This window comes from Octopus sinensis, linkage group LG28 (assembly GCF_006345805.1).
Source record: "Octopus sinensis linkage group LG28, ASM634580v1, whole genome shotgun sequence".
Taxonomy (NCBI): Eukaryota; Metazoa; Mollusca; class Cephalopoda; order Octopoda; family Octopodidae; genus Octopus; species Octopus sinensis.
This window is the reverse complement of record NC_043024.1, coordinates 3,166,512-3,180,561: the sequence shown is the minus strand read 5'-3', so window position 1 is coordinate 3,180,561 and position 14,050 is coordinate 3,166,512. Positions and strand designations below refer to the sequence as shown.

Here is a 14,050-nt window from a genome sequence, read left to right as displayed (position 1 = left end):
GAAGGGGAAAAGAAATTTTTTTTTTTAAATTGAGGAAGGAGAAAAAAGAAATTTACAATGTTTTTTTTCAAAAAACGAATAATAAATACATACAAACATTAAGAAATAAGTATACCCATACACAGTAGAGTCTTTATGCTTTTAGAGTTCAATAATAGTCCTTGGAAAAATTTCTTCAGAGGATTAAGATAAAAAAAAAAAATTTCTTTTCCCCTTCCAAATCTTGATAATTTGCTTTGTGATGAAAACTGGTTTGATTTATTATTTTTTTCTTTTTTAATTTTCCATACACCCATTTTTATTAAAATTTACTTTCAATTTAGCATTCTGCCTTATAATTTTTCCTCTCCTATCATTTTTTCACATGCAGTCAACACAACAACACCATTTATTGATTTATATATATGTTTTTATCTGTGTGTGTGTGTGTGTGTATATGTTTGCGTTCTGTGTTTGTCCCCCCACCATCGCTTGACAACAGATGCTGGTGTACATACATACATGCATGTATGTATGTAAGCAAAGCAACACCAAATATACAGTGTGTGTGCTTTCACTGGCCAAACCGGCAAAATGACCATTCCCAAATATATATATATATTTGTTGTGCAAGATTTTTTATGTGAAATCGTGTGTTGAAACAGATATTGGTGTATTTGGGGATGGTCATTTTGCCGGTTTGGCCAGTGAAAGCACATGCACTGTATATTTGGTGTTGCTTTGCTTCGGTGTTGTTTGTTTTTTGCATTGGTCTTAGTCTTATTTCGGCCAGAGTCCTTTCGTCACACACACACACTAACTAAACATAGACACACATAGAGACGTACACATGTGCAAATGAAGACACATACAATAGAAATACAAAATGGCTGACGGTTAGTAAGGAGAGACACACAAATAAGAAAGAAGAAAGCAAAGGACCACTGATGCGGTCACAGGAGTGTGACAAAAGAACTCTGGCCGAAATAAGATTAAGATTAATGTAAAAAAAAAAATAAATAGCACTGAAGCAAAGTAACACCAAATATATCGTGCATGTGTTTTTATTGGCAAAACTGGCAAAATGACCATTCCGAAATATAACAATATCTGTTTCAACACACAATTTCACATAAAAAAATCTTGCACAACAAATATATATATATATATATATATATATATATATATATATATATATATAGATGATAGATCGTTAGCCACTACACACATTTTTTCTCTCCTTGTTTATTCTGTGTCCCTTTCTGTAGAAGAGCGTAGGCTCAAAACGTAAAAGACTTTTTCCTATTCCTGAGCGTTATACTAATATATCTGTTTGTTTTGTACACCACCTGTCTTCGTCCTTGTTTTTTTTCATAAACTCTCCCTATATATATATATATATATATATACATATATATATATATAATATATATATATATATATATATATATGCATGTGTGCGTGTGTATATGTTTGTGTGTCTGTGTTTGTCCCCCCAACATCGCTTGACAACCGATGCTGGTTCAGCAAAAGAGACCAATAGAATAAGTACTAGGCTTACTTAAAAGTAACAAATCTTGGGGTCGATTTGCTCGACTAAAGGCGGTGCTCCAGCATGGCTATGCTCAAATGACTGAAACAAATAAAAGAGTAAAAGAGTAGTGTGCACTTGTCTTTGATGAGTGGTTTTTGTCTCTGTTTAGCCCTAGGTCGCCTATTATCCAGACAGACATGCAATTATCAATGTTCTAGCTATGACAATACCAAACTACTCATATGTAGAAAACATTACTGTACATTGCACCCTTAAACATGAACAGCACTTAACTTTGAGACCTCTTGATTACTTTAAATGTCTGACCTTGTTGTCATTGAGGATCCCTCTTTTGGTCAGCACACATCTTTGACATTGTAAAAACTACATCAAAGACACTGGTCTTTCTTTTCTGGGCTAAGAAATACTTCAGCTCCCCAACATGCCCAACTAACAATCTTTTATAAAGTTCAGGTGGGGGTCCATAATCGAGTGCCACTCCTAAAGCTACGATGAGGCTACAGTTGCACACCCACGGACTGTGCTAATTTTATAACCACAGACTCAGAGTCTGTGTGAGTAAAGAGCAGAACTGTCCCAGATGTGCTGTTGTTACACAAACAAATCTGGGACAGTGCTGCTGCAACACAAAGACATCAGGGACAATGCTGCAGTTGATACACACATATTTCCAATGTAATCTCTCTCAGTTACTTTTGTTGCTGATGAAGCTAACAGCAGAAATCTAGGTCTACCAATGCTGGGAGACCTTCACCTGCTGCTGTCTTCTTCTTCTTCCAATCAGGACTCACGCCATTAGCCACAAAGAATAATCTCTAATTCGATCCTACTCCCAGCTACTAAGAATGCGTGTGGCAACTTGAAGATTCACCCACCACACGCGATAGACTGGCGGTTGCATGGGCACGAAAGCTACGTTGTTATCCTCATTCTGTAAACGGTGGCTTTTAACGGGTGGAGAGCTGAACCATCCTTGGGTACAGAGGATTCGTAATCTAGACTAGGGTCTGAAAGTTTACCAACCCATAGTGGGTTACACTATGGTCCCTCTGCTTTGTGGCAGAAGTAGGAAGAAAGAGTGAGAGAAAGTTGTGGTGAAAGAGTACAGCGGGGTTCACCACTACCCCCTGCTGGAACCTCGTGGAGCTTAGGTGTTTTTGCTCAATAAACACTCACAATGCCCTCTCTGGGAATTGAAACTGCGTTCTTATGACCGCGAGTCTGCTGTCCTAACCACTGGGCCATTGCACCTCCACTTCTGCTGTTGTTTCTCAGTGCTTTTAACACTATAATATTATAACTACAGCCATCAGAGAGAGTGAATATCTGTGTGTGTAAACAGCAGTGGTGACCCAACTGTACTGCTGTTATACAAACAAATCAGGGACAATGTTGCTGTTACAAAGACATTCGGAAGAGTGCTGTTGTGACAGAAAGACATCAGGGACAATGCTGCTGCCGATACACACTTACACATCTCCAATGTAATCCCTTGTTGTAACTCTGTTACTTTTGCTGCTAATGAAGATAACAATGCTGGGAGACTTTCACCCGCAACTGCTATTTTTCTGAGCTTTCAGCACTACATTATAACCACAAACAAATGGGACCAGTGTAAAAACAGTGTCCCAGATGTGCTGCTGGTACACAAACAAATCTGGGACAGTGATGCTCTTACACAGACATTTGGGACAATACTGTTGTTGATGTGGAGACACAATGGCCTAGTGTAGTGATTAGGGCAGCGGACTTGCAGTTGGAGGATCGAGCTTTCGATTCCCAGACCAGGCGTTGTGTGTGTTTATTGAGTGAAAACACCTAAAGCTCCATGAGGCTCTGGCAGGGGGTGGTGGCGACCCCTGTTGTACTCTTTCGCCACAACTTTCTCTCACTCTTTCTTCCTGTTCTTGAGTAACGCTGCAATGGACTGCTGTCCCGTCAAGCTGGGGGGGAACACATACTCCACAGAAACTGGGCCCATGTGCCTGGCTAGGCTTGAAAAGGGTGATGTTTATCGTTTTTTTACTGTTGTTGATCCACACTTATATATCTTCAATATAATCTCATGTTATAACTCTGTTACTTCCTACATCATTGTACCCCTATATAAACCACCCCACTTTACTATACCCTACATCAGAGGTTCTCATCATGGGTGGTACTGCCCCAAAGGAGGTTGCTGTGCATGTTGAAGGGGGCATTAGGCTTTAAGGGCAGTGAGGGGTAGGAGTGAGATAACATAATTAACATACTAAATTTTACCTCTAGTACCTCTAGTACCTATATCATACATGATATAACTAGTAATAGTGATTAAAATAAAATTAGAGAGAGGTGTGCTGCTATTTCTAGCAGACCAAGCAACTGTGTAGAACCTCCATAGTTGCTCAGCCTGACATAGAAAACTTAGCTAGATCCCATCAGGCACAGAGAAGTCATTAACTTGCAATCTATAAAATAAATTTTACGTCTGTCTATTAATTTTTTAATTATTTCACTGTTAAAAGCTTTTATAATCCAACAAGTGAAGTAGCTAGTTAGAAAAATCTCTATAAAAAATGAAAATAGTAACTATACAGCTGCAGGAGTGGCTGTGTGGTAAGTAGCTTGCTTACCAACCACATGGTTCCGAGTTCATTCCCACTGCGTGGCACCTTGGGCAAGTGTCTTCTACCATAGCCCTGGGTCGACCAAGCCTTGTGAGTGGATTTGGTAGACGGAAACTGAAAGAAGCCCATCGTATATATATATATATATTATATATATATATATATATATATATTATATATATATATATAATATATATTATGTGAAATAGAAAGATGAATAATCTTGTAGTAGATTAATCAAAAGTTTAACCGATACCTTAGTAGCAAAAATCACAGCAGTAAACAGCACGGTTGGAGGTACAACCATATGGTGTTGCAACCGTGCGTCGGTGCGGATAATTGAAATTAAAACATTATTGGTGAATTGAAGAAATGGAGCTGAACGCAGATTGAACAGAAATCGTTTTATTTCATTCTACACGTGTTTCGAAAGGCACAAATTACCAAAATCCGATTGAATAATGGGACCATATTGTGTCTTTCTCTTCAGGAAGAAAATAGGAAATCCGTTGGAAAAACAAAAACAGAACAGAGGCGGAGCAAAAACAAATCGAACTATGCTCCTAAGAGCCCATGGCGAAACTGTTTATCAGTGTATGTTGAGAACCGGTGACTGAAGAATTTAACGGGTCAGGCATCGGTCAATCATGTGGGTGAGGGTGTGTGGGTGTTCTTTGTGACCGAGAATAAAGTTCTGACTATTTAAGGAATATTGGATGTTTTATAAGGGGCGAGAAATATGTGTGTGTTGGCGTAGGGGTAGAAAACAATTTTTGTGTACGTGTGTGAGTTTGATCGTTCGGCTGTCAGTGGCTACTGCCGCGAGAACCGTTGGGTGGCAGAAAAAAAAATATATATTATGTTTTATGTGTGTGTGTGTTCATCTAAGCCTGCCTTGTCAAGGAAACCCCCCGCTGTGAAAAAACCAAGCCCCGTTTGTCTAACAGGAGTAATTCCCCTTGCAGTGGTTAATCGTAGATATCTTAAAGGCTATTTCAGAATTTGTTACCAAGGGCTATGGGTGCCGGTATTATTTATAAACGCTATTTAAAAGCCAGATAAGTGTAACGCCGCCAATGGGGGCATCGAAAAGCCGACTGTAAAAGCCCGTTTACCATCCGGCCTCTGGCAAACAAAATATGGAAGAGTTCGGAGACACAAAGGTTGCACTGCCTTCTGCCCCTATCAAATGGGAGGGCCACCGACAAAATTGACCATTCCAGCCTGTATCTTAAGTTCGTATCCTTCAGTCGCCATATTAGCTTACTGAGTCCCATGGTCTGGCGCTTGTTCATGTCCCGAAAAGTTGCGTAATGGTTGGAGACACGCAAAGACAATCTTGAGGATGAGGCCCCTACATAAGTGAAGACATCTGAGTCCGTGTAAACCTTGCATTGGTAGACGGCGTTTTTGATCTTGGAGTTCGCCGACGTGAATCTTATTCTGCTAGGATTAGTTTCTGAAATTAGAACTGCGTTCCTGTCACTATATTCGTTCCGAGACCTGCAGCCGCTTACTACTCTATTTTCCACTACGTCACTATTAACTATAGGAATAACCCCTGATTCTCCACTATCTATCAGGGTGCTGTCATTGCTACTGCCCGTGGTGCTGCTATTGCGGGAAATGATGCTGGGGATGCTATTGGGGCTCTCTACCCTACTCCCATTGTTACCGTCAACCACAACACCCCTATTTATAACTATACCCCTAGTGGGTACTCCCTGGCTGGAGCTGAGATTATGTGTCACTGTACTGGCTCTCATATCATTTCATTACGGGCTTTTACAGTCGGCTTTTCGATGCCCCCATTGGCGGCGTTACACTTATCTGGCTTTTAAATAGCGTTTATAAATAATACCGGCACCCATAGCCCTTGGTAACAAATTCTGAAATAGCCTTTAAGATATCTACGATTAACCACTGCAAGGGGAATTACTCCTGTTAGACAAACGGGGCTTGGTTTTTTCACAGCGGGGGGTTTCCTTGACAAGGCAGGCTTAGATGAACACACACACACATAAAACATAATATATATTTTTTTTCTGCCACCCAACGGTTCTCGCGGCAGTAGCCACTGACAGCCGAACGATCAAACGCACACACGTACACAAAAATTGTTTTCTACCCCTACGCCAACACACACATATATAGAACAGTATACACACACACACGTCTCTAAGTAGATTTTTTCTCGCCCCTTATAAAACATCCAATATTCCTTAAATAGTCAGAACTTTATTCTCGGTCACAAAGAACACCCACACACCCTCACCCACATGATTGACCGATGCCTGACCCGTTAAATTCTTCAGCCACCGGTTCTCAACATACACTGATAAACAGTTTCGCCATGGGCTCTTAGGAACATAGTTCGATTTGTTTTTGCTCCGCCTCTGTTCTGTTTTTGTTTTTCCAACGGATTTCCTATTTTCTTCCTGAAGAGAAAGACACAATATGGTCCCATTATTCAATCTGATTTTGGTAATTTGTGCCTTTCGAAACACGTGTAGAATGAAATAAAACGATTCTGTTCAATCTGCGTTCAGTTCCATTTCTTCAATTCACCAATAATGTTTATTTTTATATATATATATATATATATATATATAATATATATATATATATATATATATATATATATATATATATATATATATATGTGTGTGTGTGTGTGTGTGTTTGTCCCCCCAGCATCGCTTGACAACTGATGGTGGTGTGTTTACATCCCCGTAACTTAGCGGTTTGGCAAAAGAGACTTATAGAATAAGTACTAGGCTTACAAAGAATAAGTCCTGGGGTCGATCTGCTTGACTAAAGGTGGTGCTCCAGCTTGGCCACAGTCAAATGACTGAAACAAGTAAAAGCGTATACTGAGGAGTGATGTTTGTTGCCATGTCAATATGGTCGTTTGATGTTACTATTGTTTAACCCCAAGCAGAGCCTCTACCTGCTGGTTACTGGTGCAACCTGCACCCTGTATATATTGCAAGCAGGGGACCAAAACCCTACTATCTTCCACCAAATGACAGGATCACAAGACCGAATGGTTTCAGATTATTTGCGCCCATCTTCAGTCATAAACACCCGACTGTTAGAAATAGTAGGGATTAGCTTCAGCTTGCAATATGTAGAAAAATAAGTGACCATCGGTCACTGATCTTACAACAAGCAGAGTAATTAGAAAAATCTCAATAAGAGATGAAAGTAGTAACTATACTGAGGAGTAATATTTGTCACCACTTTCCAACAGAGTGGACACTGGAAAGAGGACAACCAGGCCAAGCTGCAGCTGGGCATTACATCCAATTTAACACTGGCACAAGTGGGAGCTTCAAAGTGAGCATTCTATCTGCTAAAAATAGCAGTTAAATTTCCTTAAAACTATACCTTACAGCTTTAGAAAAAAAAAGGACATTTTGAATGCAGTAGCATAACTGGGGTGCGGTGAGGTGGGGGATATGGAGGTGGTCGTTTCTGGGCGGCACTTTTGGGTCTGCTGTATGAGCCTGTATAGAGAACGGTGAGTGAAGCTGAAGGGGTGCGCTGGGCGGCACACGCTCAGGCTATTTCACTATAGGAATAGTGTAATCACGCTAAAATGTTGGGGTAGTCGCTGTTGGAATGTCTGATCATAGACTTACTCGCTAAAAGATGACAATGAGCAGATCAACAACAACGTATAGATTCAACGAATGTGCTTCTATGTGGTCGTTCGATTTGCTAAAGATAACAGCCAAGTCTCCGTCTGAACAACAACAATGGAAGGACATGCTGGATAATGTGATCGTAGAGGGTCTCTGGGAAAAATCCCATAAAGCGGAACAAGACTACCTTCGAGCCCTGACGGTGTGGGGGCAAGGAGATGGAGGTCTCGAAATTAAAGGGGTTTCCGAAGATTCTATTTTAAGCATTTTTTGAGGCGTCATCTCATTTTTGAGGTCCACAAGAGAATTCTATCAAAATACTGCCGGGCCCTCCCTCGAGTCTCCGATTTCGGGACCGATTTACTCGATGACCACCACCCCTATAACATCTGGTCTTCATCATAGTGTAACTGACAAAAGGTAGGATGATCACGGGTGGAATATGTTTAAATGATAGCCCTGCTAAATGAAGGATAATCTAGGGATTAGCAACACCAACAACTGCAACCACAGAAAAAAATTAATGGCATTCATCTATGAAGCATTATATAAGCAAAACCACGGATTTATGGATAAAACCTTGTTTATCTTGCTAAATATCAACATGATCGTGTTCTATGGCCAGACAACAACAACAACCTGTCGTTAAGGTGGGGAACTGAATGGCACTGCCCCCTCACTGTTCAACGACGCACCCTCAAATATAGAAAATATAGTTTACGAAAGTTTTGTCGTAATATAAATTATTCCCCATCCAGAATATTCTGAAGTACCCGCCAGGCACCAAAGTCTGGCGATCGGCCTGCTTCATAGAATGGATAAAACTACCCGTGTCCGGACGGAAGTCTTTCCCAGAGTAGACTCCAGCAAAGGTACTCAAAGACAACAAGCCATAAAACAGATACTGTACTCTTTTATATGGGCTTCGTCAGAGATTCCGTCGACGAAAATTTACTCAAAAGATTTTAGTTAATCTAGTAGAAGACACGTTTCTAAAGTGCCGCGAAATGCGACTGAACTAGAAACTCTTAAATTTGCGAAGTGGATATCTTAAATTACATAGGCCATACTTACAACCAGAACTTGTACATTAAATCAGATCTAGTACCTATTCCTGGGACCATGGAGAGGAGCAGGTACTTATGGAACCTGATGTACGATTGGAATGAAAGTTAAGTCAGTCAAGGCGGGATTGGAACTCGCAACGATAAGGGTAAAGAGCTGTAACTGGATAACTGCTAAGAAATATTTTGTGCAGCGCTTTACCGGGTATACAACAGCAATTGACTCAATGATAGGAATAAGAATAACAATAAACGATGTATTGTGTATGAATATATATACACATGTATGTATATTATACATGCACATATCTTACACACAGACATAAAAAACACGTGCATATGTATATGTTTAAACTAAATTAAATGTGTACATATATATACACACACACACACACATACATATGTGTGTGTGTGTGTATATATATATATATATATATATATACACACACAGAGAAAAACTCACCGTGTTGTTCGGTAGATCCCCGTTCGAGTTAGAATAATCACGGGTGCGTGCGTGTCTGTGTATCTGTGTACGAGCCTGTGTATGTGTGTGCGCGTGGACGCGTGCGTGTATGTGTTCGTTATTTCATTTAAAAGAGAAAGAAGAAAAAGGAAAGGCGTGACACAACCAAATTCTTCTTCTTCTTCTGTTTCTTTCTCCCTCTCTCTCTCTCTCTCTCTCTCTCGGTCGAAACGAACGACGACGACAACAACAACAGAAGCAACAATAACGCGACACACACGCACAAAAACAACAACAACTGGAACATCTGCTGAAGTGCCCGGCTGTAGAACTGTGACAGGACACAGTTTCACATATACATAGAACTACTTACACACCACACACACACACACACACACATATGGGCACTCTTGGACACGCACCCCCACACACACATACACACACACATACACACAGACACATTCAATCCTGTATACATACACACTCTCACGTACTGATTGTTTTGGGTAATAGAAAAGTTATGTTGGTATATGGTGGTGACGGTGGAAGTGGTGGTGATGGTTGTGTATGTGGGAGGGAGTCCTAGTTATGGGAGGGCAGGGGTCGGTGGTGGTATTAACAGTTAAAATGGTAAAGTTGAGGCGGTAGTAGTCAGTGGTTGTTGTTAGCAGTGATGATGATGATGATGGCGGCGGTGGCGGTGGTTTTGATGTTGATGTGGTGAAGGAGGTGTGGATGGTTGTGGTGGGTGAATGATGATGCAATGGTTCTGGTGATAGTTGTGATGATGGTGTCGGCCGTGTCGGTGGTGGTGGTGGTAGTGGAGGGGGATGGTGGCGTTGGAAGATATGTTGGTAGAAGTTTTTGTGGTGGTAACAGTTATGCTTGTGACAGAAGTAGCAACAAGGTGGTGGTAGTGGTGGAGTGTAATTGATGTTGTTGTTGCCGATGGTATGATGGGTGCGACCAAGTTCTTGGTGGGAAAAGGTTACAGACAAAAAAAAAAGAATGAATAAAAAAATCATAAACAAAGAAAGAAAAAAAAGAAAAAAAAAAGAACGCCCCACTCCTCCGTCTCCTCCCCCATCCCTACCCAGAGAACTCTATTCCAGTCTAACTTGATTTATCAGTCAACTCTTCCTTCATAATCACACCCACTACCCACCTCTTGTTAATCACCCATTACACACACACACACACACACACACTTACACTGACACACAGACAGACAGTATTATGTATAAAGATATGGGATACAGTGTTTATTGAACCCCTTTAATATTTTCTTTCCTGGACCCATAAAAAAACACAAGCAAGCACCTGATACCTTCCTGTCAATCCACTTCTCCATCCACTCAACCAACTCACTCAGCCTGCCAACCAACACACACACACACACGCACACACACATATATATATAGGTGCAAGCGTGCTGGGTGGTAAGAAGTTTGCTTCCCAACCACATGGTTCCGGGTTCAGTCCCACTGTGTGGCACGAACCGGCGAGCGTGAAGAGGCGGGCAGACGCGGGCGTCGAGGGAGCGCGTCTGAAAGGCGGGCGGTGTGGCGGCGGCGGCAGACATTCGAGGACGCGCCAGCCGTGTAGAGTCGACCTTGCACCGGCAATAAGGGATCTAACCGTTGGCAGAAAGGAGCGCCGACAACATCCCTTCCAGGCGGTCCACCTATGCCGTTCGGCCACGACCCTACGTAAAGAGCGCTTGTGCGGCGGTTGCCGGCGGGCGAGCGAGCGAAGGCGGGCAAACGCGTGCGTCGAAAGGGTCGGGCGAACGCAGCGGCGTCTGAAAGGCGGGCAAAGTCGGACGTCCGGAGGCGGGCGAAGGCGGGCGAAGGCGGACGTAGGCGGGCGAAGGCGGGCGAAGGCGGGCGAAGGCGGGCGAAGGCGGGCGAAGGCGGGCGTCGAAAGATGCGGGTAGAACGCAGCGTCTAATAGGCGGGCGTGAAGAAGCGGACGTCCAGAGGCGGGCGAAGGCGAGCTTCAAAAGGCGGGCGAAGGCGGGCAAACGCGGGCGTCAACGGGCGGGCGAACGCAGCGTCTGAAAGGCGGGCGGTTCGGCGGCGGAAATTCGAGGACGCGCCGGCCGTGTAGAGTCGATCTTGCACCGGCAAACGGGGAGCTAACCGTCGTCAGAAAAGGAGCTACGAGGACATCCCTCCGAGACGCTAACCTATGCCGATCAACCACAACCCTACATATTAGTCTTGACCCCCTTGGGGTGCGACGGTCACCTAGAGGCGTGACTATCCAGCCAGGGCCGATCCGTTTGCTTACGGTCCGAGCACCTCCTTGCTCACGGGTCGGACCACGTCGCTGTTTTTACCCGGTGCATATCGCCACGCACTCCCGGCGACTGACGGCATCGATCGCGCCTACGTCCACGTGTACGTGGGCGAGAGCGCAAGTTTCGCTTAAGCCCCACTGGAGCCTCGCGGTAGCGCGGCGGAGCTGCGGGCGAAGGCGGTAGAAGGCGGGCGCATGCCCGCCGCTATCGGCCGTTGCCTGCACTGGCCGCAACTTTGTCATCTTTCGGGAATTTACGGGACGGACCGCGTCGCCGCATCGGACGCCCGCACCTCGCGACATCGGTCGCGGCTACGTCCACGCGTACGTGGGCGAGACCGCACGCTCAAGTTCGTGCTTTCGATTTCACGCACGGTAGGGCGGCGGAGACGCGGGCGACCGGCGCACGCCTTCCGCCGCTACCTCGTGCCAGCCGCAGTTTGTCATCTTTCGGGATTTTACGGGACGGACCACGTACTCCTATCGAGCGCCGGTATCTCGTGAACGCCTTCCGGCACCGGTGGCGGCTACGTCCACGCGTACGGGGGTCGCACCGCGAGCTTAGGTTCGTTCTTTCGATTTCGGGCACGTTAGGGCGGCGGAGCAACGGGCGATCGTGCTAGCCGCAGTTTGCCATCTTTCGGGTTTTTACGGGACGGACCACGTCGCCGTATCGACGGCGTGCAATCTCGTGAACGCCTTCCGGCATCGGTGGCGGATACGACCACGCGTCCGTGGGCCGTACCGCGAGCTTAGGTTCGTTCTTTCGATTTCGGGCACGTTAGGGCGGCGGAGCAACGGGCGACCGTGCTAGCCGCAGTTTGCCATCTTTCGGGTTTCTACGGGACGGACCACGTCGCCGTATCGACGGCGTGCATCTCGTGAACGCCTTCCGGCATCGGTGGCGGCTACGTCCACGCGTCCGTGGGCCGTACCGCGAGCGTGGGTTCGTTCTTTCGGTTTCGGGCACGGTAGCGCGGCGGAGGAACGGGCGTCCGGCGCGGGCCTTCCGCTAACGGCCCCGCGGCTCGTGGACGAACGGGAGAAAGCGAGGCGGCGCGAAGGCGGCGGCCACCCGCCGGGCTGACGGTGTCGCAGGCTGACGTCTCTGGCATCCTGCCGAACGGTCCCCGAGGCATCAACCTGCCGACTGCAAGCCCTCAATATAGTCTTGACCCCCTTGGGGTGCGACGGTCACCTAGAGGCGTGACTATCCAGCCGGGGCCGATCCGTTTGCTTACGGTCCGAGCACCTCCTTAACTCACGGGTCGGACCACGTCGCTGTTTTTACCCGGTGCATATCGCCACGCACTCCCGGCGACTGACGGCATCGATCGCGCCTACGTCCACGTGTACGTGGGCGAGAGCGCAAGTTTCGCTTAAGCCCCACTGGAGCCTCGCGGTAGCGCGGCGGAGGCGCGGGCGAAGGCGCGGGCGAAGGCGGGCGCAGGCCCGCCGCAGTTTGTCATCTTTCGGGAATTTACGAGACGGACCACGTCGCCGTATCGAACGCCCGTACCTCGCAACATCGGTCGCGGCTAGGTCCACGCGTACGTGGCCGACACCGCCCGCTTAGTTTCGTGCTTTCGATTTCACGCACGGTTTGGCTGCGGAGACGCGGGCGAAAGGCGCAGGCCTTGCGCAGGCCTGCCGCTACCTCGCGCTAGCCGCAGTTTGTCATCTTTCGGGATTTTACGGGACGGACCGCGTCGCCGTATCGAGCGCGTGCCCCTCGTGAACGCCTTCCGGCATCGCTGGCGGCTACGTCCACGCGTCCGTGGGCCGTACCGCGAGCTTGGGTTCGTTCTTTCGATTTCGGGCACGGTAGGGCGGCGGAGCAACGGGCGACCGGCGGAGCAACGGGCGACCGGCGCAGGCCTTCCGCCGCTACCTCTTGCTAGCCGCAGTTTGTCATCCTTCGGGATTTTACGGGACGGACCGCGTCTCCGTATCGACCGCGTGCATCTCGTGAACGCCTTCCGGCATCGGTGGCGGCTACGTCCACGCGTCCGTGGGCCGTACCGCGAGCTTGGGTTCGTTCTTTCGATTTCGGGCGCGGTAGCGCGGCGGAGGAACGGGCGACAGGCGCAGGCCTGCCGCAAACGGCCCCGCGGGGCGTGGACGAACGGGAGAAAGCGAGGCGGCGCGAAGGCGGCGGCCGCCCGCCGGGCTGACGGCGTCGTAGGCTGACGTCTCTGGCATCCTTCCGAACGGTCCCGGAGACATCCACCTGCCGACTGCAAGCCCTCAATATAGTCCTGACCCCCCTTGGGGTGCGACGGTCACCTAGAGGCGTGACTATCCAGCCGGGGCCGACCCGCAAGCATACGGGTCTGATTCCTTCGACTTACGGGTCGGACCGCGTCGCTCGCGTCGATAACACACGGACACACACACTCGTGGTCTTCGTCGTAACTCAGACTTACTCCCCG

General features: G+C 46.6%; 1 protein-coding gene across 2 annotated transcripts in view; it reads right to left on the bottom strand.

Moving 5' to 3' along the window:
* LOC115225771 overlaps positions 1–9,462 on the bottom strand; it is a 95,597-nt gene extending 86,135 nt beyond the window's left edge. The window contains exon 1 of one of the 2 annotated variants that reach the window (XM_029796721.2): positions 9,318–9,462. The gene's annotated coding sequence lies outside the window, so the exon portion shown is untranslated. The remainder of the gene's footprint in view (positions 1–9,317) is intronic. The other variant, XM_036514612.1, reaches the window with a different exon arrangement.
* Between the last annotated feature and the right edge of the window lie 4,588 nt (positions 9,463–14,050).